Below are 25769 nucleotides of genomic sequence, written 5' to 3'. Positions count from 1 at the left end.
GAGGCGGTGGAGCAGGAGGTCTTCACGTGCCAAGGTATAATGGAGCATGGACTTAGTGCCAACCACACCATGATCACGAAATTGACCCGTGATCTAAATGTGGATGGTAGGCCCTTGGAGGATATCGTATTCACCCTCAATGATCAAGTCAATTTTCCGCAAAGCCAAGTCTTCGATCTTCAAAACCTAATCTTTGAGTATGAAGCAAGGTTTAAAGGTATGAGTTTTGCTACATGTTGGAGGACTCTAGAGACCCATGCCTCTTGTTAATGGTTAGCCACTGCCATGGAAGCCGGAGGACAAGTTTGACGCTACCTCATCCTCACCACCACCTCCATCGTCATCACCAAAGAAGGAGACTTGAGTACACAGGTATGTGCATTCCCCTTGGATTGTGCCAAGCTTGGCGAAGGCGCCACGATATCGTATCACCATCACCCTTCTTTATCTTTATACATCCTAGTTTGATCTTTTGATATTCTAAAATCTAGTCAAATAAAAGTTTAGTTCAATCTTTCCCTTTTGAGTGCTAGCTTAGTGATCTATCTATCTATCTATCTATCTATCTATCTATGTAATCGAGTGAGAGTTATATAATAAAGTGTAGTTTGAGTTTTGCTTCTTTACTTCCTTGCTGCAATCAACATAAGGGGAAATAATGAAAATGATCATATGCCAATCTAGTAGTAAATAGTGACATCACTTAAGGAAAACTATAAGTGGTAAAATTTGTTGAATATTGACAAACATAGCATTGGTCGGTGATGCAACACTATCCTTGACATCATTTATGATTGTGAGCCCCCATTAATTATAATATGCCAAAACTATTAACATTTGACAAGGAAGACAACGTAATGATTTATGCTTGTTCACATTCACACATAAGTTATATTGTTATAGATCCTCTAACATGTGGTGGTTGCCCAATACCTCTGCTCGCCAAAAACTCCGCACTAAGTAGAGATACAACTTGTGCATCCAAAACCTTAAACCCAAACCCATGTTTCAAGAGTCCATCATAACTACCTATGGATTGAGTAAGATCCTTCAACTAAGTTGTCATCGATGCACAAGGCAATAAAAATTTCTTCTAAACATGTTTGATCATTTGGAGTAAGGGAAATTAAGCATTGTACAAACTTGTGATGGCATAATAAAGGTTTCCATCACAAGGTGCAATATAACATAACGTTCCTTTGCAATAAAAAGATTTAGAATACAATCAAAAAACGCATGCCAACCTCTGCTTCCCTCTGCGAAGGGCCTATCTTTTACCTTTATGTATATATTTTTGTGCAGTAGTCGAAGTATTTTACTCTTCTTCCTCTATCTTCTGTTTGGCAAGCATCATGTGGTGAGGAAAGATCTGAACATATATATCCAGCTGAAAGTGGGTGGCCATGAATTATTATTGTTGAGATCACCCTTTAGGTGAATACGTTGGGAGGCAACACTATAAGCCCCTATCTTTCTATGTGTCCGGTTGAAACCTTTTGCTCATATGTATGTGGTGGGTGTTAGCAATCATAGAAGACTAAATGATGGTTCAGTATGTAGACTTGCTTAAAAGCTCCGACATGTGTCCCTTCCTGAAAATATGATGAATTGTGTTGCAAAGTTGACTGAGAACGTAGTTTATTAGTTTTAATAGAGTTTATGCTTCATACTTCAATGTTGTGATGAATTTCTACTTATTTATAAGAAGCCTTTATGATAAAAGTTATACGATGAGAATGTTGTGATGAAGTATTTTATAAAGTTTTTGTTGTTGTTACAATAACGAGCATTATGGTGCTATGTCCATAATTTGTTTTTATCAACACCTCACTCTCTCAATGCATGTGGTCATGATTTTTGCTATGGGCTTTCGCTTGAGGAAAAGCGAGGTCTAAGCTTGGGGGAGTTTATATGTCCATTTTGCATGATGTTTTGTTACTGCTATTTATAGTGTTTTACGCATTTTGCCACTTGGTGGAATAATTCTAATGACTTTTCTCTCATAATATGCAAGGTTTAGATCAAGTGGGAGAATACCGACAGATGAAATTCTCGACCTAAAAAATCATCACACATACCTATTCTGCACATCTCCAATTGGGATAAAAATATATAGAGAATTATTTTATAATAAATAAACAATACTGGAACGAAGAAGTGCTGGAGGGTGGCCATCATGCGGTTTCTAGACACCAGGGCACTTGGCACCCCTTGTGCGGCCTAATGTCTAGAGTGCCACCTGGCCCAGCTCTGGTGCCCATCTTCTTGTATAAATTCTCTTTCGACCTAAAAAAATTAAGGAGAGGACTTTTGAGAAGAAGTGCCGCCGTCTCGAGGCGGAACCTGGGCTTGAGCACTTTTGCCCTCCGGCGGAGTGATTCCGTCGAAGGAATTTCCCTCCCAGAGGGGGAAATCGAGGCCATCGTCATCACCAACAACCCTCTCATCTTGGGGAGGCCAATGTTCATCAACATCTTCGTCAGCACCATCTCCTCTCAAAACCCTAGTTCATCTCTTGTAGTCAATCTTGTACCGGAACCTCGAATTGGTACCTGGGGTGTGTCTAGTATTGTTAATTACATCTTGTAGTTGATGCTTTATGGTTTATTTGGTGGAAGATCATTTGTTTAGATTCATTATGCTATATAATACCTCTCTGATCATGAAAATGTTTATCACTTGTGAGTAGTTACTTTTGTTCTTAAGGACACATGATAAATCATGTTGCAAGTAGTCATGTGAAGTTGATATTCGTTCGATATTTTGATGATATGAATGGTGTGATTCCCTTAGTGGTGTTATGTGAACATTGAATACATAACACTTCACCATATTTTGGGCCTAAGGCAATGCATTGTGGAGTAGTTTGTGGGAGTGACAGAAAATTAAACCCCAGTCTATGCACTACTTCGTAAGGGGCTGATTAGGACCCCTATGTTTAATGCTATGGTTAAAATTTATTCTTAATACTTTTCTCATAGTCGTGGATGCTTGCGGGACGGTTAATCATAAGTCGGAGGTTTTTTCAAGTAAGAAAAACACCAAAGTACCGATCTACCCACATACCAAATTATCAAAATACCGAATGTGAATTAACCCAACACAATGAAAGTGACTAGATGAAATTCCCGTGTGCCCTCAAGAACGCTTTGCCTATTATAAGAAACTTTTCTGGCATGTCCTTTTCCACAAAAGGGTTGGGATACCGTGGTGGACCTATCGTTACTATTGCTACTTGTCACTTATTACATTTATCTTGTTATCAAACAACTTGTTACCGCTATTTTAGGGCTTGCAGGAATTACCTTGCTGAAAACCGCTTGTCATCTCCTTCCGCTCCTCGTCGGGTTTGACACTCTTACTTATCAAAAGGACTATGATTGACCCCCTATACTCATGGGTCATCAGCGGACGACTCTGAATTGTTCCACCAGGCGTACCCCTTTCTTCATGGTGTAAGCATCTGAAGCTGTTCTGCCAATTGACTTACGTCACAACTCCCCTTGAGTGGAGGAATACAATGAGGCTGAAGCCGAGGCAACACAACAAGGCAGTTTTGATCAATTGGAAGAAAATATAGAATTATCCCGTATCCGGTCAACGCTATATTAGCATGATGTGAGCCGTTATCGTGATAAACAAGTAAGATGGCGAGCCTTCTAGGAGGGTGACCTGGTCCTCTGACTGGAACAACAAAAGCCCCACAAGTTGGCACCTCCATGGCAAGGTCCCTTTTCAATCTCCAAGGTCCTACACAATGGAGCTTATCGGATTTACAACTTAAAAAAAGAGATGGAAGAGCCCAGAACCTGAACATGGACCTGCTCCGCAAGTTCTATACATAGAACATGTATCTTTCCTCCTGTAACAACTCCGAATGATTTGTTGAATAAAGTGTTTTGTTTCTTCACCTTTTTTGTCAAACTTCTCACTCCGGTGAGGCATCTCCCTCAGAACCTGCCGCGAGTGAGGACGATCTCCACACTCGGGGGCTTAGCAGTGAACCTGCTTTCGTCTAAGTTAAACGGTTCCGAGTGCGAGCATGACCCGCACTCGGACACCACTAGATAGGACCATTGCTTAGTCCACAAGGACTACCTCCATGTCTTGGTTCCCAATCATAATTTGCCTAAGTTAAAACACAAATCCGAGTGAGGACAACCTCCACACTCGGGGGCTTAGGAGCGAACCCATTTTCGCCAAAGTACAAACGGTTCCGAGTGAGGGCATGACCTTAGCTCGGCTACCAAGAAGAAGAAGACAATCATTTCTTTGATGTGAACCTATTCTCCCCTATGTCCTAACCCACCCCAAGTGAGGACAACCTCCGCGCTTGGGGGCTTAGTAGCGAACTTGACTTTTCCTAAGTATAAATGGTTCTGAGTGTGGGCACGACCCATATCCGGACACCACGATGGACAGGACCATCGTCTAGTCCGCACGGACTATCTTCACTTCTTGGTTGCGAATCATAATTCGTCTAAGATAAAACCGACGCTGAGTGAGGACAACCTCCACGCTCGGGGGCTTTGCATCGAACACATTTTTGCCTAAGTACAAACGGATCTGAGTGTGGGCATGACCTTGAGTCGGCTACCAAGATGAATAGGACAATCGTTCCTTAGCTGCAAACCTGTTTTCGCCTAAGTCCTAATCCACCCCGGGTGAGGACAAACTGCACACTCGGGGGCTTCCTAGTGAACCCGCTTTTGTCTAAGTACAAACGGTTCCGACTGTGAGCACGACCCTCATTCGGACTCCAAGATGAACATGACAATCATTCCTCAGCTGCGAACCTGTGTTTGCCTGAGCCAAAACCTGACCAGAGCAAGGACAACCTCGATGCTCGGGGACTTGGCTGCAAACCCACTTTTTCCCAAGTAGAAATGACTCAGAATGAAGGGATAATCCACACTCAGACGTCACGATGGACAATTCCATCAAAAGTTAAAGGATCCAAATTCGAAGAAAGACATAACAAATAAAACCGTGTTATGATTCAAGAAAAAAGTGCGGATAAAATGAGCCCAATGCTCAATCAAAGTTTGGAGGTTACATTAACCACTCGGCTTTCCGAGGCAAATTAAACTTAATGTTTTCCCGAGCATCACTTAGAAGATGAAGACTCCAGTGATTCCATGAAGGTGTCGAGGTCGATCTCATCAGCGATCCGGGCGACAGCCACCGTGAACATCTCGATAAAGTTCTCAAATTTGGTGCTCTTTCTGTTGTCGACCCTGAGGTTCTACAGTTTCTCTTGGACCCACGCCACTGATTTATTCCAAGATTGCAATCGTCCAGGGATTGCCTTCACTGAGTACACAATGGTTTGAGCTTCCTTGGGGAGTTATTCACCAGGAGTAACCTCTTGATCGATCTCCAATGCAGCCGATTGGATCCACTGGAAGCAGCCTAACACGTACTCGATACGATCCTCCAGTCTGAGGAGGGCCAGAGCAGAACCGTCCTTCTATAGCCCTCGCTTTGGATACAACTCCTTCTCGATCCTCTCAGTCTCCTAATTAACATCAATACAGAAGGCTGGGTGCAGAATAAAAAGCAAAGGATGGGAAACATCACTCATAAATCATAAAGGTACCGTGAGGGATCATTCGGATTCATAGTACCTTTAAGTTTCTTGCTCATCTATTTGCCAAAGTCTTCAACAAACTGCCCCAACTCAGCCCTCTTGTCGGTGACCTGTTTGAACTTTGTCTCCCATTCGGCGTAATGTTTCTTCAGCTCTACAAGTTCTTTAGTAGATTTTTTTGCGACAACCTTCAAGAGCGGGTTTTCCTCTTCAAGATTTTGGACTGTCTTGAGCTTGGCTTCCGTTTCTTTGTTTTTTTGGTTGGCCTCCTTCCAGTCCGATGCCAGTTCTTCATCCCTCTTCTCCAGGGCCTCCTTCATGGTAACTAAAGAAATATAAGTCTTCAACCTCTCACAACGGCGATCTGGTAAAATAACCTCAGTCGAATGGGGAGAAAGATCAAACCATAAGACAGTCGTACGGGAAAGGTTTACATTCGACTGCATGTTTCTCCTATTCCAAACATTCACTCTTGCCCTTTTCAACACCAAGACTGAGATGCAGGTCCTGCACCTCCCGCTCCATGGCATCATTACGTCTCCCGATCCCGTATGCAGTCTGTCATCAACAAACACAAGTATGTGAAGTACATAAATGATAACTCTAAGACTACTGTCGGCGTTCTGGGAATGGAGGTACCCAGACCTTCCTGCCTGCGGCCCAGGGTTGGCCCACTTCATCAGCCAAAAACCAACAGGCCTGGCACCACTCAAGGTAAGGCCCTTGCGTGGGGCCAAGCCTCACAAGGAGGAACAACATCAAGACCCGCATGGGGCCTCCTCAGGACCCCTCCGGAGCGGCGGATATTTCAAGGCGAGACCCGGTCTCAGGAGTCGAGAGTGACGCAGGGGAAGGACAGGCGAGCAACAGATTGCAGGACGGTGCAGTCTCCCCTTTCGTGCAAAGGAGGGAAGGACGTACTCGGGTTCCCAAGGCATCTTCAAAAGATTTCCATCCTGGTGCAACAAGGCCGTCACCGCCCGTCGGCACGACGGACGTCACCCCTGCACCCGTCCCTGCTGCGCCAACAACTACTATGCAGGCAAAGACCACCTTTTGGAAAGGGGAAGCATGTTCCCCTGCCCCTTCGAAGTTGGCCATTATGGGATCCCTTCCTGCCGAAACGATAAGGGATGAGGACCCGGGCCGCCGCTATATACAGAGGATAGGTTACTTTGTAGCGGGGATCCCCGATCCATTCATTCACCCACTCACAGCGCACAAAGGCCACCCAGCCTCCGTAGGCCCAAGAACATTGTACTAGCTCATCCACCAACCTCCATGAGAGGCAATCCACCAACGCAGGAGTAGGGTATTACGCTTCTCAGCGGCCCGAACCTAGGTAAACTGTCGTGTTCTGTGTCTTCCTCACCATCGAGTGAGTTCTCTACCATCCAAAGCGAGTAGCGAGTTAGGTGAGGTAAGCTTGCGAGAGATCTTCACACACGCCCCTGAGTTCGAATATTTAGGGTTTTGCGGAGATCGAAATGCAACATTTGGCATGCCAGGTAGGGGCGTGTCAAGGTCTTCTCCAAGCTTCGTCTTCCCTAAGCCCCACTGCTCTGATGACCGGCGCCCAACAAGCTTCTTTGGGCCTCATCGATCTGTCTTCCAACCGTCATACCACAGAGGCCGGAAGTACCTGTACCGATGTTGTGGTACCACGCGGCTCGTACCAGATCGTCAACATCATCTCCACCGTCGCAACCACTCGTGCCACCTAGGCGCACGACAGCTGGGCGGCGCCCCCGGTAGGTATCCACGATGCGCCGCATCAACTTGGGGGACCTCAGCGTGCACGACACGTTGCAGATGATGAGTGAGATGCTCCGCCAACGACTGATGTAAGGGGGCTACGATGCCTGGGCGGACCCCATCACGGAGCTGATCACCATCGCCCAGAAGGATATCCGACCCCACTCTTCTTCAAGTTCGCAGGCGCCCAGCGCCAGGGGCTTGCACCTCGTGTCGGTCCTCGGGCCTGGAAGCGGCGGGGCCCCTCCTGGGCTGGGCGGGGCCGAGGGAGACGCGTCGCATGCTGCCCTCCTCCTCCATATTCCAGTGGCCGGCCTCGAGGAGCAGCATGCTAGCAACAAACAGGGGCATGAAGAGAACGTCATGATGTTCGATGCACACACCAGCACGCATCACCAAGACTAGGTCGCCCCCCGACAACCCGAGGCGGCCAGGCAGGAGCGCTCCCTCAAGCGCAGCCAGCAGCGGGCGGCGGAGGCGTCGGCGTGGGCAAACTACGAAAATGGAGACACGCCAGGGTACCAAGGGGGGAGTCTGCATCGGGCAGTGCCAGGACCACCCAACAGCGGCAATAGAAACAAGCGACTTCGTGCGGAGGGCCATCGCAAGAAGAACTCCGAGCAACGCGACCGGGGGACCTCCCCCCGCTGCACAGAGGGACCGCCACCGTCGCGCTGCTAAACGGCTTTGGAGGTCGATCGAACACCTACGTGGATCCTTACATACTGTGTTGTGTATCATCACCTAATCCTCACATTGAGGAAGAGCCTCACGCATCCACCCCAGGCGCCAGTCCTCCTCGGGAGTAGGGAACGCTCTGGGGGTCCCCCTTGAGCCGCACCATAGGGCTCCCAATTGCGGAGCACTGGGCCCAAGAGGCGCGGGCAGGGAGGCACCCCCAAGTCATGGAGCATGATGCCAGCCGCCGCCCACGCGGAGGAACTTCGAAGAACTGGGTCCCCGGCCTGCGGAGGACAAGGCAGAGAAAGCAACAAGACACATGTGGCGTGGGTCTCCCGCGGCGACTACGGTGCTGGTGTGGGCGTTGAGGTCCAGGACTCACGAGGCGCCCCTCAGGCGCAAAGAAGCTATGCGAGGTAATTTTTCGGTTCACTACTCTAAGGGGTGTCTGCTGGCCGCATAAACCTCAAGTGTTCAAGGCACGCCTCTGTCCATCATATCATTTACGCATGCTCCCATGACTTCTACTGCATCCATTCGGCGATCTGACATCTTACCCTTGCTTGCATCTTTGGGAGATCTACCCACCTCCTCCCCCCCCCCCCGCCCGGGGGCTCCGGCCGGTGCGTGTCGCCCCATCGCAGGAATTGGGGAGGCCCCGCAACTCCCAAGGGCCACAATCAATAGGATGAAATGGGGGCCGCTTGAGCCTCAAAAGGGAGCTCCTGACCATCGAGCCTCAGGGGACTTACCGGTCATAAGGCTAACTACTACCCTTGATGCCGTCCACGAACATTCGTTCGTTATCAAGGGTGGCAGGGCTTGACCCCATAGCTGTGTTCGTCCATTCGGTCGCAAGCAACGGCGGTTGGGAAATGTGCGGGCCCAGGTCTTGGTGACGCAAAGCCGCTCGAACGTCGAAGGGGGTTCCTGAGCATCGCGTCTTAGGAGCCTTACCGATCAGAAGCCACTTGGCCACCCTGGTGCCATCTAGGCACATTCGGTCGGTATCATAGGTGTCAGGGCCTTGCCCCATGAGGCGCCTCACAATGGCAGGGAAATATGCGGGACTGAGACCTGCCCACGTAGAGCAATAGAAAAGCCCTCAACTAGTCTCAAGAGAAGGAGGAAATATCGCCAAGCCGGAGCGCCCTCGTGTTCGCTTTAGAGTCCCCGCGAGACCTGCATCAACTCGTGGCACATCTGCATCGTCCTTCAATCCTTCTGGAACCTACTTCACCCCGTGACACTCTCACGTAATAATGAGCCAAGGCTGTATATGCCTAGGGCCCCCGAGGACGCGGAAGTGGTCCATCCCACGCCTAGTGGAAGCCCTATGCTCCACGCTGGGTAGAAGACAGAGGAAATCAACACGGTCCACCAATGACCCAAAGGAATCAGGCGCCTATGCCTCGGGGGTAGGGACACTAGTGAGGCCAAAGCGTCCTCACGACCTCCTAGATACACACCCACCGTGACACTCTCACATAATAACGAGCCAAGGCTCTCTATGCCCAGGGCCCCCCGAGGACGTGGAAGGGGTCCATCCCACACCTAGTGGCAGCCCTACGCTCCACGCCGGGGAGAAGACGGAGACAATCAACTTAGTCTGCCAATGACTATGCCCGCAGTTGGGGGGAGATGGCGGCGGAGGTTAGCCTAGGTATCGGACGCGGCGTTTGCTTGATTCTTCGTGGAGCTTGAATTATCCTTTGTTGGACTTAAATTTGTTGATTTCAGAGTTGATGTTTGAAAAATAAAATGGGGGGGGGATTTTCTCTTGCACTCTCTCATTTTGCCGGCTTTGAAGCCACTTTTTCTAGATGACATTTTCTAAGGAGCTAAACGCTCTGCATCGCCCCTAGGCGCTAAGGAGCATGAAAGCAAGGACTTGCCGTTCCAGGGGCGAATGTTTTCAGCGGTCGACCCCCGCTCGGGGGTCCGGATCAAGCACGATGCCACCACAAAGAGTCTTGGGAGGCCTCAAGGCACCCTGGGGCGATGAAGAAAGGGACGGAATGGGGAATCACTCAAACACCAAAGGGGGCTCCTGAGCATCGAGCCTCAGGAGCCTTACCGGTCATAAGGCCAATCGCCACCCCTTGTGTCGTCCTGGACTCTGGTTGGTGTCGGGGGCGGCGGGGCCCCGCCCCGTGAGCTGCGTCGAACCTAACGACGGTGGGGAAATGTGCAGGACCGGGGCCTATTGACGTAGAGCGGCTTCAGTGTCAAGGGGGCTCCTGAGAAACGTGCCTGAGGGGCCTTATTGGTCGCAAAGCCACTCGACCACCCAGGTGTCGCCCATGTCAGCACCCAGGGCGTCAGGGCTTGGCCCCGTGAGCAACAACCTTGGTAATGGGTTGCGCCTCACGGTGGCAGGGAAATGTGCGAGAGCGGGACTCGTAGACATAGAGTGCCGGAAGTCTCTCCTCCCCGTCCCGTCACCTAAGAAGGAGCTACTAAGGAGGAGCTACGGAAGAGGCGGTGCAAACCCACAAGCTAAGTACACCGCAGGCCCAGACAGGGCCACCTGGTTTCACATCGATCCAAGAACAAATTTAAAACACGCGTGCTAATAAAAGGATGCGGGGCCTAAGGACTAAGATGCGGTGAGGAACGAGGCCATCGACCAAGCGTACAGCAGTGCAAACGATGCCTCAGGAGGATGGGACCTCCTGAAGGCCCTAGCATCGCTGTCCCCGAGCAACGGCTGGGTCATCGACGGGCCCTATGTGAGGGAGCCAAGCCATCGATTCGAGAGTGAAAGGAAAAAGAGAGAACGACGACGGTAACATACAAAAGTATAACGCCTGGCATGGTAGAGTTCATGGTTCAACATTACAGGGGCAGGAAGACACAAGCTGGGGGACGCCTAGGGGGAGAGGTCGCCGACACCGCCCTTGGCACCGACAGGTTCGGCGTCGGAGCCCTCCTCCTCACTGGAGACGGCCACCCGGACGTACCGCTCCACCAGGGAGTCCACAAGCGGGTGCACTTCGTCCCGGAGAAGATGCCGGGACTCGGCGGGCACCGGCTCGACGACACGCTGGACATCAAGTTGCAGGACGAGGCATCGTAGGTTGGAGAAGACGAGCATCAAGGCAAGGCCCAGAAGATCGCACGCGTCGGACGCGTTGTCCTCCTTCACACGGGAGACGCCGACCTCCAGCATCTCTACCACCCTCTAGAAGAAGGCGAGGTAGCCCCCATCGCTACTGACCCTTGGCAGCAACAGGGCATCCCCCACGAATCGGCGCATCGCGCCTGCCGCCCTGCCGGCGATGCTCTTGAACTGCCTAGCACGCTGGGACTCCAGCATCCGGGCATACGCCGCCTCGTCCTGGGAGGCCTGAAAGACGTCGGCCATCTCCTGGACCTGCCTCTGCAGCGACACAAACTCCGCCTTGGCCTCCGCTTCGCCCTGGCGGGCGGCCTGGAGGGCGGCCTCGCCACTCTCGAGCTGAGCCCACAGCCCCTCCGCCTCCTTCTGAAGCTCGCCGAGCTTGAGATTCTTGGCTGCAGGCGCTCTGGAGAAAAGGGAATATCAACTACCAAGCAACACATGGGACAACAAGGAAAGGGGCTGCAAGCGAGGAACTTACTCGTCGGTCACAGCCCAGCGGCGGCTGACGCGCGGCGACCCTAAGGGCCCTCCGCCGCTGCTCTCGGGGGTGGACGAGGGCGCGGAGGGAGCCTCGCGTTTCCCCCGGCCAGGATCGCCTCCTGGAGATGCCATGGAAGAAGAAGAAACGAAGGGGAGAAGAGGTTTTTCTCGGTGGAGCAAAGGAAGCAAAGAGGAAGCTCTAGATTGCGGTGCCTCCCCCTTGCCAAGGGCGGGGCAGATTTATAGGCGAACCACGGCCACCAACCGTCGTCGGAGTGCGAGCGTCGCACACCCCTCGGGGGCCATGAAGTGGGACGTCGGGAGCGTTGTCGCCCACGTCGCCTCACCTGACAACTGCTACGTCGACATAAACCTTGTGTCGACTCTTGAGCTTGCGTTGGTTTTCCCTTGAAGAGGAAAGGGTGATGCAGCACAGGAGCAGTAAGTATTTCCCTCAGTTTGAGAACCAAGGTATCAATCCAGTAGGAGAATCTCGTCAAGTCCAGAGTACCTGCACAAACACAAAGAGCTTGCACCCAACGCTATAAAGGGGTTGTCAATCCCTTCAAGATTGATTGCAAAGTGAGTTCTGAAGGCGGAAAGTGCAACGAAGAAAAAAAGTAAGGCTGAAAATATGGTGTGGAGTAGACCCCGGGGCCATAGTGTTCACTAGAGGCTTCTCTCGAAATAGAAAATATTACGGTGGGTGAACAAATTACTGTCGAGCAATTGATAGAACGGCGCAAAGTCATGACGATATCTAAGGCAATGATCATACATATAGGCATCACGTCCGAGACAAGTAGACCGATACTTTCTGCATCTACTACTAGTACTCGACACAACGACCTCTATCCAACATGCATCTAGTGTATTGAGTTTATGACGAACAGAGTAATGCCTTAAGCAAGATGACATGATGTAGAGGGATAATCTCAAACCAATGATGAAAACCCCATCTTTTTACCCTTGATGGCAACAACACGATGCATGCCTCGCTACCCCTTCTATCACTGGGTGAGGTCACCGCACGGTATGAACCCAAAATCAAGCACTTCTCCCATTGCAAGAATCATAGATCAAGATGGCCAAACAAAACCCACAACTCGAAGAGAATTACAAGGATATGAAATCATGCATAAGAGAGATCAGAAGAAACTCAAATAGGATTCATAGATAATCTGATCATAAATCCACAATTCATCGGATCTCGACAAACACACCGCAAAACAAGATTACATCGGATAGATCTCCATGAAGATCATGGAGAACTTTGTATTGAAGATCCAAGAGAGAGAAGAAGCCATCCCGTAGGTCTATGGTGAACTACTCACGCATCATCGGAGAGGTCAAGGTGTTGATGAAGAAGCCCTCCGTATCCGAATCCCCCCTCCGGTAGGGCACCAGAACGTGCCCCAGATGGGATCTTGCGGAGACACAAGCTTGCGGCGGCGGAAAAGTAGTTTCGATGATCTCCTGATTTTTTCGGAAATTTTTGGGAATATATAGGCGAAAGACCTAGGGAAGAGGTGGCCCAGGGATCCCACAAGCCTGGGAGGCGCCCCCCTTGGTCGCTTCTTCTCTCTCTTGGATCTTCAATACAAAGTTCTCCATGGTCTTCATGGAGATCTATCCGATGTAATCTTCTTTTGCGGTGTGTTTGTCGAGATCCGATGAATTGTGAATTTATGATCAGATTATCTTATTTGAGTTTCTTCTGTTCTCTTATATGCATGATTTCATATCCTTGTAATTCTCTTCGAGTTGTGGGTTTTGTTTGGCCAGCTTGATCTATGATTCTTGCAATGGGAGAAGTGCTTAGTTTTGGGTTCATACCGTGCGGTGACCTTACCCAGTGACAGAAGGGGTAGCGAGGCACGCATCGTGTTGTTGCCATCAAGTGTAAAAAGATGGGGTTTTCATCATTGGTTTGAGATTATCCCTCTACATCATGTCATCTTGCTTAAGGCATTACTCTGTTTGTCATGAACTCAATACACTAGATGCATGCTGGATAGCGGTCGATGTGTGGAGTAATAGTAGTAGATGTAGAAAGTATTGGTCTACTTGTCTCGGACGTGATGCCTATATGTATGATCATTTCCTTAGATATCATCATGAGTTTGCGCGGTTCTATCAATTTCTCGACAATAATTTTTTCACCCACCATAATATTTGCTATTTTGAGAGAAGCCTCTAGTGAACACTATGGCCCCCGGGTCTACTTCACACCATATTTTTAGCCCTACTCTTTTACTTCGTTGCACTTTCCGCCTTCAAATCTCACTTTGCAATCAATCTTGAAGGGATTGACAACCCCTTTATAGCGTTGGGTGCAAGCTCTTTGTGTTTGTGCAGGTACTATGGACTTGACGAGATTCTCCTACTGGATTGATACCTTGGTTCTCAAACTGAGGTAAATACTTACTGCTCCTGTGCTGCATCACCCTTTCCTCTTCAAGGGAAAAACCAACGCAAGCTCAAGAGACGACATAAGGTTTGTATCGACGTAGCACCCACCGGTAGGATGGTCGTCACCCATGGACCCGTCCCTGCTGCGCTGACAGCCACTTTGCATGCAAAGACCACCTTTTGGACATGGTAAGCATGTTCCCTTGTCCCCCTTCGGAATTGGCCGTTGTGGGATCCCTTCCCACCGAAATGATAAGGGAAGAGGACCCGGACTGCCGCTATATCTAGAGGATAGGTTACTTCGTAGCGGGGATCCCCAATCCATTCATTCGGCCACTCGCACCGCACAAAGGACACCCAGCCTCCGGAGGCCCGAGAACACTGTACTAGCTCATCCACCAACCTCCACGAGAGGCAGTCCACCAAAGCAGGAGTAGGGTATTACGCTTCTCAGCAGCCCGAACCTGGGTAAACTGTCGTGTTCTGTGTCTTTCTCACCATCGAGTGAGTTCTCTGCCATCCATAGCAAGTAGCAAGCTAGGTGTGGCGAGCCCGCGAGAGATGTTCGCACACGCCCCTGAGTTCGAATCTCAACAAGGAAATGAACAAAAACAACAAGGAAGTCAACCATCACTCGGAGTACCTTGATCCATAAAAAAAAACCACTCGGCAAGAATACTTATGCCGAACCCACTGGTACAATAACCTTGATGCACGGCAGGACGGCCTTCCGAGGCTTGGATGCTATGGTCTTGGGCTGCTTAGCGGCCTTCTCCGGCGACACCTCGGGCTCATTCCGGCCCCATTTGGAACTACGGGTCGGCATGACCGACATGGTAGGTTTTGTCACCATCGGGCTCTTCGCACCCCCAGTACGGACTTCAGGGTCGTGGCGTGCCTTGGTGCGAGCCTCAGGCGAGACTTCATCGGGCAGAGAAGATTCCGCCTCGTCCACATGTTCTACATCGTCATCACTCTCCTCGGTCTACTCTTCATCATCATCATCTTCGTCACCTTTCGATCCCTGTGGACACTCGGTGTCACTTTCCACATCAATCAGCATGCGGTCAACCGTCGGCGTGGAACTGACCAACGTCATGAAGGCCCGCCAAATGGAGAAAACAAGTTTACAAACAAATTCAGAAGACAACAACAATGAAGTTCACTCGGATCAAACGTATGAAAGTTTACCTTATTCGGTGGATTCTCCTCCCAGAAAGGAGGCACCAACCTTGTGCCCCTAGGATTGTCTTGCATGGGGGTCACGGATTTGAGCATGTTCTCCAACTCCTCCACCCCGATATCCTCTGGGTGAACGCGGGTAGGGTCATTCGGTCCTCCGTACCTCCACATGGGGTGGCCTTTGGCCTGCAGGGGTTGGATCCTCTGTTCAAAGAAGACTTCCAGAAGATCCATCCTCTTGACTATTGGAAATATGCCCTAGAGGAAATAATAAAATAGTTATTATTATATTTCCTTGTTCAAGATAATCATTTATTATCCATGCTAGAATTATATTGAATGGAAACTCAGATACATGTGTCGATACATAGGTAACACACTGTCCCTAGTAAGCCTCTAGTTGAGTAGCTCGTTGATCAAAGATGGTTAAGGTTTCCTAGCCATAGACATGGGTTGTCACTTGATAATGGGATCACATCATTAGGAGAATGATGTGATGGACAAGACCCAAACTATGAACGTAGCATGTGATCGTGTCATTTTTATTGCTACTGTTTTTCTGCATCTCAAGTATACGTTCCTATAACCATGAGATCATGTAACTCACTGACACTGGAAGAATACCTTGTGTGTATCAAACGTTGCAATGTAACTGGGTGACTATAAAGGTACCCTACAGGTATCACCGAAGGTGTCCATTGAGTTAGCATGGATCAAGACTGGGATTTGTCACTCCGTATCACAGAGAAGGTATCTCGGTGCCCACTTGGTAATACAACATCACAACAAGCCTTACAAGCAATTTAATTAAAGATTTAGCCACGGGATTTTGTATTGCGGAACAAGTAAAGAGACTTGCCGGTAATGATATTCAAATAGGTACATGGATACCGACGATCTAATCTCGGTCAAGTAACATACCGAAAGGACATAGGGAATGTTATTCGGGATTAATTGAATCCTTGAGATAGAGGTTCAACCGATTAAGATCTTCGTAGAATATGTAGGATCCAATATGGACCTCTAGGTCCCCCTATTGGTTATTGATCGGAGAGTGTGTCGGTTATGTCTACATAGTTATCGAACCCGCTCGGTTTGCACACTTAAGATTCGATGACATTTCGGTATAGTTGAATTATATATGTTGGTGATGAATGTTGTTCGGAGTCCTGGATGAGATCCCAGATGTCACGAGGAGTTCCAAAATGATCCGAAGACGAAGATTGATATATAGGAAAGGTGTATTTGGCTTTCGGAAAGATTTTGGCCATTACCTGTAAAGTACCGGGAGTGACGAATGGGTTCCGTGGTTCCACTCGGAGGGGCCACCCACCGGTAGGGGGAGCAAATAGGCCCAAAGGTGGCGCACCAGCCCCTGGTGGGATGGCCAGCCAGCCCAATAGGCCTATTAGGCCGAAGTGCCAAAGAGAGAGGTGGTGGGGCAAACCCACTAGGAGGAGGACTCCTCCAACGAAACGAATTGGAGGAGGACTCCTCCAACGAAACGAATTGGAGGAGGACTCCTCCCTCCTTGTGTGCGCCGGCCGAACCCTAGGGATTTTCTGTAGGGCGCCACCCCTCCCTCCATCCTATATATAGTGGAGGGTAAAGAGGCTAGCCGCACCTCAAGCCACTGCGCAACCCCTCTCCCTCCACTATTTCGTGAAAACTCGTAGGTTATTCCGGTAGTGCACGACGAAGCCCTGCCGGATTAGCTCCACCATCATCACCGTCACGTCGTTGTGCTATCGGAGAATTCTACTACCTCTTCGTCTCTCTTGCTGAATCAAGAAGGCGGAGATCATCATCGAGCTGCATGTGTGCTGCGCGGAGGTGCCGTCCGTTCGTCACTAGATCGTGGTTGGATCGCGGGACGGCTTGTGATATGGATCGCAAAGACGTTCGACTAAATTAACCGCGTTTATTAACGCTTCTGGTTGAGCGATCTACAAGGGCATGTGGATCCTATCTCTCCTTTCGTAGATGGTCATCACCATGGATAGATCTTATGTGTGCGTAGGAATTTTTTTGTTTCCTATGCAACGTTCCCCAACAGTGGCATCATGAGCTGGGTCTGTGCGTAGATGACATCTCGAGTAGAACACAAAGGAGTTTGTGGGCGTTGATATTCAGATTGCTTCCCTCCTTAGTCTTTTGTTTATTCGACGGTATTGTTGGATGAAGCAGCCCGGACCAACATTACTCGTACGCTGACGAGAGACTAGTGCCATGGACTAACATGCAACCTGTTGCATAAAGATGACTGGTGGGTGTTTGTTTCTCCTACTTTAGTTGAATCGGATTTGACACAGTCGGTCCTTGGAGAAGGTTAAATAGCAACTTGTATATCACCGTTGTGGTTTTGTGTTTGTAAGATGCGATCATGCTAGATACCCATAGCAGCCACGTAAAACATGCAACTACAAATTAGAGGACGTCTAACTTGTTTTTGCAGGATATGTTGTGATACAATATGGCCAAAGTCATGATATGATATATTTGATGTATGCGATGATCATGTTGTAATAGTTAAATATCGACTTACAGGTCGATGCTACGGCAACCGGTAGGAGCCATAGGGTTGTCTTTAATTATTTTGCACTCGGTGATGCTTTGCTTTATCGCTAGTTCACCAGCTTTAGTAGTAACTAATCATTGAAGGCGCGCGTTGCTGCGCCCATCCATTTTTCCAATAGTAAAATAGTAGTTGATGTAAATATATGAATAGAAATTTTGTTTATTATTGTCAAGGTATTATAGTGGATGATTCATTGCAAACCCGTGGAGGTTAAGAAATACGCAAGACATAGAAGCTCTGGCCTTCTTAGGATTTGATTTTATAAAGAGAATGTGATAGGCCTTCAGTTTCCTACAACAGGCTCTAGCACAAATAAGTGCAAGGGACAACTACTTTACTTTCTCTAACAAGTCAACTGATTGACATGACAACTCAAATTCAGGTAAGACAAAAACTTCAAAGATTCAAAAGACAACATTTCGGAAAACATGTCACATTCAGGTTTGTTCGTGCATAACGATTGAAGTTGCAGTGCCTGCCTTTTCTGCAAAGACAAGCAATAATTACTATAAATATTATGTAAAAGGGTGAAAGCAAATATGAATACTGTATATTACAATCCATTGAACCACGTTAGCTACCTTAAAGCATCAGTAAGCGTACACCTAGGTCTCACATTTCTCAAACAAATTTGGCGGTGAATTATTACCGTATCATTCTTACGAAGCCGTGAAAGGGGTCATGGAAAAGGGACCCCAAATGAAAGAGCTGATATATGCACAACGGGCCTGATGTTGTTGCTTCAAACAAACAATAAGACAAGCTGCAAAGGGTTGTCAACTCTTTCAGAGAACATACACAGTTCAGTAAAGTGGCTTACTAATAAAACTTTATTCTCTCTTAAGGTTGACATCAATATTGTCAATTGAAGGATAGGAGTTTATAAAATATATGGAACAGTAGGAACTATGTGTATGGATGTATGCAAGGTGAAATTTAAAGAATATCTGTTTTTGTTAGAAATATGAGATGAAAATTATTGGTAATGGAAAAAGATCACGAGTTTTTTTAATTTGGTTGAGAAAAAGTTTTTATTCCATGAGTTTAAAAATGAGCAGGTAGAACATCATTCAGAAGAATCGATAATTCTATCACCCAAATCCAGTCGAAAAAACCATAGCCCATTGGTGCAACAACATAGAACTACTAGGTGGCTTCAAAGTAAAATAGAGACAAAATATTTGTGAGAAAGCTAGAAGAAGCTACATTTTTATTGTCCTAGATTACCTATACTGGACTAAAGAGTGTACTCATTTCTATTTTGGTTAAAACTGTTCTAACAAAAGTTTTGAAGCATGAATCGTGAATCTGTTCTCAGTATTACCAAGTGGATGGAGCAATTTCTCACTCAAGAAGACATTGCCGACGCATATTAAGACTACATCACATGTTTCAGAAGATACATACATCTAGTAAACATATGGCAATAGAATCAGGAAATCATCAGCTGTAAAACTTACTACATTCAGAGTATGAATATATGATCTACAGGCTACTGCGGCACATCGACATGGCTTTCTAGGTAAACTCCATGTTGCATACCTTGTTGTTGTGCTCTCATCGATCAAACAAACCAATCAATCTATACCACGGTCCTGTTAAAACTTGTAAACAATAAATTAAGGTTGCACTTACAACAATCAGAAAGTGGATCAGATAAGAAAGTGGATCACAAACAATACAAGAAAATCAAACCTTAAGGGGGAACAAGGTACCTTCATATTTTGTCGAGTAGTGAGGTGGGGAGGCGCATAGGGGCGTGATGTGAACTCCCGAAGAGCCGAGTGAGGCCCTCGCCACCATCCACATAACCAACCGAAAATGAGCCTTGCATCGCTTTGCGCCGGATCGATTAGTCAGGTCCTTCCTTCGCCTTTTCCCGGATCACGTGTTATGCTTTTTCCTCTGCCGATTTGACTGACTGGACCGGATCGAAGGTCAGCAGTTCGGTTAGAATCAGGATCGAAGAGTTGCCCAAATTAGTTGACCGGAATAGTGATGAGAACCAACTACACAAATGTGAGATTGGTATATGTTTGAGTTGATAGCACATTGAACAACGCTAGTTATTATGTTTCTTCTATCCATGCAAGAAGTAACTCCTGTAAAAAAGACGATACGTCAACTCTCCAACAGAGAAATCAACCTTGTGGCTTTGGAATTTGGATGCAAACTCGGTGCATAAATAAGATTTTTCTTTCATTCTCCTCTCTACAGCGGAGACCAAAGAAATAATGGCACAACACATCGGAAACACAAAAACTTGGAATGGAAAGAATGAAGTGCTACAAAAAGATTTACCAGTGGTGACCACAGCTAGGCCAGATCAAAGAAGAAAGACACATGAGGATCACGAGAGGAAGGAGGTGTGGAGGTGGAAAAGATCCGACGCCTCCCGTCCATCCACCATCGTTGCTGAAATGAGATTATTGGATGCATTGGCACAAATTCTCCCCAATTTCTCCCGCAATATGGAGGTTGGACGGCAGTGGCAGGCACCACTACAGCGGAGGAGAACATTCGCGTTAGTTTGGGGGAGTAGTGGTGGAGGGGATGGTACACAAGGAACATGCCAGAATATGTGCACATTCGCTGGGTTCTGTAGACCGGCGAGCGTGATGACCCGATCATGGAGCCAAATATCCGCGATGAGACGGAGCCCCTCCTCGCTGCGCTTGCGAGAGGAAATATATGAGAAGGAGGACGACATCTACTGGTCGACCGCAGAGGTCTGTGGCGGTGAACCAGAGAGAATAGCGACTGGGGCGGTGAGCCGGAGAGAATAGCGGCGGTGGCAGCACACCCCCGTTTTGCGGCCGAGAAAGAGAGAGGAGAGACGATAGGTCGGGCCGTGATTCAATAGGGGCAAGGCTCGGAGGTGGATACAGAGTTGTATCGCGACCGTTCGCTCAGCATCGGACGTCAACCCACCAAAATTATTGAGAGACCACCAAGGCTCGGATGGAATAGCGGCCACGGACATACGGCCGAGGTTTGGCCCACGCGGTGGCAATGAAGTAGTGCATGAGACGGTCATGAATGACCCAGAAACGAAATCCGATGGTTGAAATGCCTAATAGCGTGAGAATGCTCGCAAAGGGCTCGGTTTTAATGTCCTTAATAGCATATTTAGCACGACAACCTCGATGGCGTCACAATGATGGAGATCATGGTGTGGCACCGGTGACGATGGAGATCATGCTAGTGCTTTAAAGATGGAGATCAAAAGCACAAGTTCATGGCCATATTATGTCACTTATGATTTGAATGTGATGTTAATCCTTTTATCCACCTTATTTTTCTGAGGACGGCAGTAGAATTATGAGGTGATCCCTCACTAAAATTTTAAGATAAAATTTTGTTCTCCCCGAGTGTGCACCGTTGTGAAAGTTCGTCGTTTCGAGACACCACGTGATGATCGGGTGTGATAGACTCTATGCTCACATACAACGGGTGCAAAACAGTTACACATGCGGAACACTCGGGTTAAACATGACGAGCCTAGCTTGTACAGACATGGCCTCAGAACACAAGAGACCGAAAGGTCGAACACGAGTCATATAGTAGATATCATAAACATAGAGATGTTCACCATTGAAGTTAATTCAACTCACATGATGATCAGACATGAGTTAGTGAATTTGGATCATGTGTCACTCGAATGACTAGAGGGGTGTCAATTTGAGTGGGATTTTATTGGCAATATGATTAACTAAACTCATTATCTGAACTTAGTCTAAGTAATCTTTGCCAATTTTATGTTCTAGATCAATGGCTCGCACAGTAGCACCCTTGAATTTTAATGCGTTCCTAGAGAAAGTTAAGTTGCAAGATAATGGAAGCAACTTTGTTCCTAGAGAGGTAGATGAGTTCTCCGGCAGTGTGACGGCGCTCCGGAGGTTGGTGGTGATCTGATCTCGGCAGGGCTCCGTCCGAGCTCCGCAAAAACGCGATCTAGAGGAAAAACCGGGGAGGTATGTGGTCGGGCTGCCGTGGAAAAGTTGTCTCAAATCAGCCCTAATACCTCTGTATATATAGGTGGGAGGGGAGGGGCCTTGCCTTGAGGCTCAAGGAGCCCCAAGGGGGTCGGCCGAGCCAAGGGGGGAAGTCCTCCCCTTCCAAACCGAATCCAACTAGGTTTGGAAGGTGGAGTCCTTCTCTACTTTCCCACCTCCCCTTTTTTTTCTTTCTCTTTGATTTCTTATCCTTTGGCGCATAGGGCCTTCTTGGGCTGTCCTACCATCCCACCAAGGGCTGGTGCGCCACCCCCAAGGCCTATGGGCTTCCCCGGGGTGGGTTGCCCCCCCCCCCCCCCCCCCGGTGAACACCCGGAACCCATTCGTCATTCCCGATACATTCCCGGTAACTCCGAAAACCTTCCGGTAATCAAATGAGGTCAACCTATATATCAATCTTCTTTTCTGGACCATTCCGGAAACCCTCGTGACGTCCGTGATCTCATCCAGGACTCCAAACAACATTCGGTAACCAACCATATAACTCAAATACGCATCAAACAACGTCGAACCTTAAGTGTGCAGACCCTGCGGGTTCGAGAACTATGCAGACATGACCCGAGTGACTCCTCAGTCAATATCCAATAGCGGGACCTGGATGCCCATATTGGATCCCACATATTCTACGAAGATCTTATCGTGTGAACCTCACTGCCAAGGATTCATATAATCCCGTATGTCATTCCCTTTGTCCTTCGGTATGTTACTTGCCCGAGATTCGATCGTCAGTATCCGCATACCTATTTCAATCTCGTTTACCGGCAAGTCTCTTTACTCGTTCCGTAATACAAGATCCCGCAACTTACACTAAGTCACTTTGCTTGCAAGGCTTGTGTGTGATGTTGTATTACCGAGTGGGCCCGAGATACCTCTCCGTCACACGGAGTGACAAATCCCAGTCTCGATCCATACTAACTCAATGAACACCTTCGGATATACCTGTATAGCATTTTTATAGTCACCCAGTTACGTTGCGATGTTTGATACACACAAAGCATTCCTCCGGTGTCAGTGAGTTATATGATCTCATGGTTATAGGAACAAATACTTGACACGCAGAAAACAGTAGCAACAAAATGACACGATCAACATGCTACGTCTATTAGTTTGGGTCTAGTCCATCACGTGATTCTCCTAATGACGTGATCCAGTTATCAAGCAACAACACCTTGTACATAATCAGAAGACCCTGACTATCTTTGATCAACTGGCTAGCCAACTAGAGGCTTGCTAGGGATAGTGTTTTGTCTATGTATCCACACATGTATATAAGTCTTCATTCAATACAATTATAGCATGGATAATAAACGATTATCTTGATACAGGAATTATAATAATAATTATATGTATTATTGCCTCTAGGGAATAATTCCAACAGTCTCCCACTTGCACTAGAGTCAATAATCTAGCCCTCACATCATCATGCGAATTACATTGTAATAAATCTAACACCCATACAGTTCTGGTGTTGGTCATGCTTTGCCCATGGAAGAGGTTTAGTCAGCAGGTCTGCTATATTCAGATCCATGTGCACTTTGCATATATTTACGTCCTCCCCTTCGACGTAGTCACGGATGAGGTTGAAGCGTCGTTTGATGTGTCTGGTCTTCTTGTGAAACCGTGGTTCCTTTGCTAAGGCAATGGCACCCGTGTTGTCATAGAACAAGGTTATTGGATTCAGTGCGCTTGGCACCACTCCAAGATCCGTCATGAACTGCTTCATCCAGACACCCTCCTTAGCCGCCTCCGAGGCAGCCATGTACTCCGCTTCACATGTAGAATCTGCTACGACGCTTTGCTTGGAACTGCACCAGCTTACCAAACCCCCATTAAGAATAAATACGTATCCGGTCTGCGACTTAGAGTCGTCCGGATCTGTGTCAAAGCTTGCATCGACGTAACCCTTTACGGCGAGCTCTTCGTCACCTCCATACACGAGAAACATTTCCTTAGTCCTTTTCAGGTATTTAGGATATTCTTGACCGCTGTCCAGTGATCCACTCCTGGATTACTCGGGAACCTGCCTGCCATACTTATGGCCAGGCTAACGTCCGGTCTAGTGCACATCGTTGCATACATGATAGAACCTATGGCTGAAGCATAGTGGATGGTGCTCATATGCTCTCTATCCTTATCAGTTGCTGGGAACTGAGTCTTACTCAATCTCGTACCTTGTAAAACTGGCAAGGACCCTTTCTTGGACTGTTCCATTTTGAACCTCTTCAAAACTTTATCAAGGTATGTGCTTTGTGAAAGTCCTATCAGGCGTTTTGATCTATCCCTATAGATCTTAATGCCTAGAATGTAAGCAGCTTCTCCTAGGTCCTTCATAGAGAAACTTTATTCAAGTAATCCTTTATGCTCTCCAAAAACTCTACGTTGTTTCCAATCAGCAATATGTCATCCACATATAATATTAGAAACACCACAGAGCTCCCACTCACTTTCTTGTAAATACAAGATTCTCCAACCACTTGTATAAACCCAAATGCTTTGATCACCTCATCAAAGCGTTTGTTCCAACTCCGAGATGCTTGCACCAGTCCATAAATGGATCGCTGGAGCTTGCACACCTTGTCAGCATTCTTAGGATCGACAAAACCTTCGGGTTGCATCATATACAACTCTTCCTTAAGGAATCCATTAAGGAACGCCGTTTTGACATCCGTCTGCCAGATTTCATAATCGAAAAATGCAGCTATTGCTAACAAGACTCTGACGGACTTAAGCATCACTACGGGTGAGAATGTCTCATCGTAGTCAACTCCTTGAACTTGTGAAAAACCCTTTGCCACAAGTCGAGCTTTACAAACGGTCACATTGCCGTCAACGTCCGTCTTCTTCTTAAAGATCCATTTGTTCCGAATAGCCTTGCGGCCCTCAGGTAGTACTTCCAAAGTCCACACTTTGTTTTCATACATGGATCCTATCTCGGACTTCATGGCCTCTAGCCATTTGTTGGAATCTGAGCCCACCATTGGTTCTTCATAATTTGCAGGTTCATTGTTGTCCAACAACATGATTGACAAAACGGGATTACCGTACCACTCTCGAGCAGCACGTGGTCTCGTCGACCTGCGTGGTTCGACAGGAACTTGAACCGGATTTTCATGATCATCATCATTTACTTCCTCCTCAACCGGCGTCGCAACGACACGGGTTTCCCCTTGCCCTGCGCCACCATCTAGAGGGATGAGAGGTTCGACAACCTCATCAAGTTCTATCTTCCTCCCACTCAATTCTCTCGAGAGAAACTCCTTCCCGAGAAAAGCTCCGTTTTTAGCAACAAACACTTTGCCCTCGGATTTGAGATAGAAGGTGTACCCAACTGTCTCTTTTGGGTAACCTATGAAGATGCACTTTTCCGCTTTGGGTTCCAGCTTTTCAGGTTGAAGATTTTTGACATAAGCATCACATCCCCAAACTTTAAGAAACGACAACTTTGGCCTTTTGCCATACCACAGTTCGTATGGTGTCGTCTCAACGGATTTTGATGGTGCCCTATTTAAAGTGAATGCAGCCGTGTCTAATGCATAACCACAAAACGATGACGGCAAATCGGTAAGAGACATCATAGATCGCACCATCTCTAATAAAGTACGATTACGACGTTCGGACACACCATTACGCTGTGGTGTTCCAGGCGGTGTCAACTGTGAAACAATTCCACATTGTCTTAAGTGAGCATCAAACTCGAAACTCAGATATTCACCCCCACGATCAGACCGTAGGAACTTGATCTTCTTGTTACGATGATTTTCAACTTCACTCTGAAATTGCTTGAACTTTTCAAATGTTTTAGACTTGTGCTTCATTAAGTAGACATAACCATATCTACTCAAATCGTCAGTGAAGGTGAGAAAATAACGATATCCGCCGCGTGCCTCTACGCTCATCGGACCGCACACTTCGGTATGTATGATTTCCAACAAGTCACTCGCACGCTCCATT

This window comes from Hordeum vulgare, chromosome 2H, assembly GCF_904849725.1.
Source record: "Hordeum vulgare subsp. vulgare chromosome 2H, MorexV3_pseudomolecules_assembly, whole genome shotgun sequence".
Taxonomy (NCBI): Eukaryota; Viridiplantae; Streptophyta; class Magnoliopsida; order Poales; family Poaceae; genus Hordeum; species Hordeum vulgare.
Note: the sequence above shows the minus strand (reverse complement) of the source record.